Here is a 3,860-nt window from a genome sequence, read left to right as displayed (position 1 = left end):
ACCGAAAATTTAATTTGAAAGGAAATTCAAAAGAGCAACAGGAAACGTATCGAACAAAAAAAAACTGGCAGCGACCCCAATTTCTAATTGAACGTTTATAGAATATTAAAATATTATTGAATAAATGCAACAACCCTTTAATAAATACACGCACGTGATTACCGGCCGTTTAGCTGCCACTTGCGTTAAGTAAAGCGGAAGCAGCGACACTGCAAAGAGCTGCAGCACTTGTATGGAGCGAAGGATTAATTGTATTTTCTAAGGGCTTGTTATACATAAGTGCAGGGTAGTGCAGAATAAGAACAAAATCTGAAACAATCAACTTAGATGGGCTGCTGCATATCAATATTGTAAGCAGAGATTTTCGTAAATTTATTTTCATACATACATACATATGTATATCCGCTTCCTTTTTCTCTATGGCATTTCACGCGAATTGCATTGATATGGAAATTAGTGTGTTTTAAGTAGTTCGAATTTTTTTTTTTATTATCGAAAACAAAATTGCTCATCCTCATTTCCGAAACATATAATTTAGCGTGTCTAGGGCTTAAGTAAATCTATACTTTAGTACACTGAGGGAAAAAAATATTAAAATCAAATAGAAACGTAATTGATCTTACTATAAACGTCAACGAAAGTACTGTATATTGGTAAATATTCAATTCAATTACGCGCATATTAAAATGACCGCGTTGGTACTGAAAAAGCATCCGTGAATTGAATAATCAAGACTGCCTGCAGTGGAATTCGAACCCGCCCATCTCCGGATATCATCAACTTGTGGCAAGCATCTTTGCGCACTCAGCTACACCCAGGCATATAAATTTGCTTTCAAATGTTGAATATCCATCAACAAGACAGCATGCGATTTGTACGGATAAATATGTATGTACTATGTATGGATGTGTGTGTTGTCACCGCTCTCAGAGCGGCGCTCTGCATGCTTGGGGTGCGTATGTACACTAACATATGCATGCTCAGATGTGAACAGTCAAATACGTGCATAATAAATTTCGTATGAAAATATTATTTTTAAATACGAACATTTTTAAACGAAAATCAAATCTAAAGTATTCATTTTTACTATGCATTATTTCCCTCAGTGTAGAACCGATAGCTTGATATAATTAAATGCTAAATATGTGCATAAATTTTTATGCGTTATGACGCAATGTGAAAGCAATGTCATTCGAAATCCAATTTTACAAGGCGAAACAAAAGTTCATTCCCAAATACTTGATATTCTTTCTTGGTCAGAAGAACAAAAAAACACAAATTTCAACAGCTCCGCAATTGCTATCTCGACTAACCGTAACAGAAAAAAACCACTAGCTAGTAGTACTTTGGAGTGATTTAATGACAATGGCGCATATTCATAGTCATATTTAGTACTCAACTAAGTCGAAACCATTCTAAGTCACAACTAAAGCTATTCATAGTCGCCTTAGTTTCGACTTTTCTGGCTAAGTACCAACTTAAAATTTAGTTTCGGCTGCAGCTGCAACTAAGTAATAACTAGGAAGAAGTATTTTATCAAATTAAGGGAAAACAGGCGAAATATGGAAAAATTAAGTTGGTAGAGGGTGATTTTGATAATATTGAATAATCTCCAATTAAAATTTACAAAGATCGATCCATTTTAATCGGAAGATGAAATTAAATGCGTATTACAATTCGAATAAAGCTACATCACAATTTAATAATTGGAATAATTTAGATAAATTCTCAAATAATAAGTCAGTTTTACGCTAGTTCTTTTAAAGTAAATTTGTGCATAACATTTAGATATCTACTATTTGTATGTTTCACAGCATGCTTTCGATAAACATCGACTTCACATCACTGCGGATGTTTTGGCTATTTCACACAATTAACAAGAAAATGATACCTTATTCTTTTGCATAATCATGCAATGAAAATAAAAATTATATATACGGATGATCAAACTTGACATTATTTAATAAAAATGTAATTTTTCCAAAATATCGTAAAGAAAAATCGATACATTTTCACACTCATTTTGCTATATCGTAAACTAAGTCGAAACTACTTAGTTGAAGTCTGAAATGCGACTATGAATAGAGGTAAATTTTAAGTTGGTACTTAAATTTAAGTTACAACTTTGTTAGTTTCGACTTAGTTGCTGGACTATGAATACGCGCCAATAAGTTGCCAATGTATGCCTGCCTAATTAAAGCTTACCTGATGATTGGCGCTGTTACAGCCTAAGCGATTTTGGCGGCTGTGACGTCAGTCATTTCTCTTCTGTGTCAGCTGGTGTCAATTGCAGTCAAGTCCTTCTCCACCTCATCTTTCCATCGCGGATGGGCCCCCTCTCTCCCTCTCGAGTTGATTATCTACTTTAAGAGTTGTACCGTCGGTGTCCATTCGTTTGACATGGCCGAGCAAGCAGAGTCGCTGTATTTTCACTCGCAGCACTATGTTTATGCCATTGTAATGCATTTATAGCTTCTCGTTCCATCGTCGACTGTATTCGCTATCGTTGACGTTCAAAGGCCCGAAAATCATTCCCGCAGTCCTCTACTTTTTTGGAGGTAGAGCTCTTAACAAATTAAATAGAACCGTGACAAGAGCTGACAGGAGATACTTCGTCGTGTTTTCGTTCAGTACCAGACCCACGCGCTTTGCTTCTGTATCCGATTTCGAGAAGCCAGCACAGACATGCAAGATGACCATGCAGTCTGAATACGCCAGCAATTGTAAGCCCTCGCAAAAAATTGTACTTGAGCGGTTCAGTTCTGCAGCTCGATTTATCTTCTCGACCTCGCTCCGTATCGAATGACTCGGAATAACAGATTTAGACATCGCTGAAACTTCTTTTCGTGCTGTCGAAAGCGGTTTCGAAATCAACTAAGAGATGGTGTGTGTCGTTCCGCTTTTCGCTTGCCTCTTCAAAGAATACCTGGATTTGAATCGTCACCTACAATATCGTATTACTCGTCAGGTAAAACATATTTTTCTGATTATAACATACGTGAACGTACTCTTTATCCTATTCAGCTTACTCGACTGACGTATCACGTAATTTTCTTTCGTATGGTTTTCGATCCGTGAAAGGATGTTACAATGATATAATTGTCTCAAAAAACTGTTATTTTAACAATAAAAGCTCTGATTTACGAAAAAAGAGCTGTAAGCACAAAAAAGTTTGTCCAATAAATTGGATGCTTGTACTGAAAGGGTTAAAGTGATTACGTCGGAGTGACCTCTCCTCCTCTTTTTCTGTCGTGATCACATGTTTCATACGAGTTGGTTACCGCTTCTCGACTACTTTATTCAGAGAGCATGAACGCGGACGTAGAGTCGGGATTGGGTATAGTTGCACTAAAACTGCATTCCCAGATATCCCTTGGCACTCCTAAGTTCTACCAAACATTAAGAAAAGCAGCATTTTTTTATGTTTCAGCCCATTTAGCCTTTATACGACGTGCAACAAATAATGAATTTAAGGTTAAAGTAATTCTTCGCTATGCATAGTAATTAGCAACCGTTCATTGTCACTTAATCCTTTCGATTTAAATTTCCCTCAAACTACAAATTTTCTGAAAATTTGCCCACAACCAAAATCATTTATTAATACGCTGGCAGCGTCCAATGACATTTTCTTTTGGATAATAAAAATTGCTGCCGTCTGCAGCGACTTCAACATGAACGCAGACATACTATGTACATACATACATACAAATGTAATGGATATTTGAGCCATTTCCTTCCACTTCCTTGTCCGTTTGAAGTGACCGCCGCTTAACGCCTCCGAATAAATACACTTCACTTCCGTTCCCTGTGCTCCTTTGGCGCTTCCGCGTTTCCTCTCAAATTCTCTGCACATTTCTCTG

At 36.8% G+C, this 3,860-nt stretch overlaps 1 protein-coding gene across 1 annotated transcript in view; it reads right to left on the bottom strand.

Moving 5' to 3' along the window:
* The window catches only part of LOC118744152 (chromatin-remodeling ATPase INO80), a 123,563-nt gene that overhangs the window by 91,258 nt on the left and 28,445 nt on the right, over positions 1-3,860 (bottom strand). The window lies entirely within an intron of this gene.

Source organism: Rhagoletis pomonella, unplaced genomic scaffold, assembly GCF_013731165.1.
Source record: "Rhagoletis pomonella isolate Grant_MI unplaced genomic scaffold, Rhpom_1.0 Rhpom_scaffold_00001, whole genome shotgun sequence".
Classification (NCBI taxonomy): Eukaryota; Metazoa; Arthropoda; class Insecta; order Diptera; family Tephritidae; genus Rhagoletis; species Rhagoletis pomonella.
The sequence above is the reverse complement of the archived record's forward strand: the minus strand, read 5'-3'. Positions and strand labels throughout refer to the sequence as shown.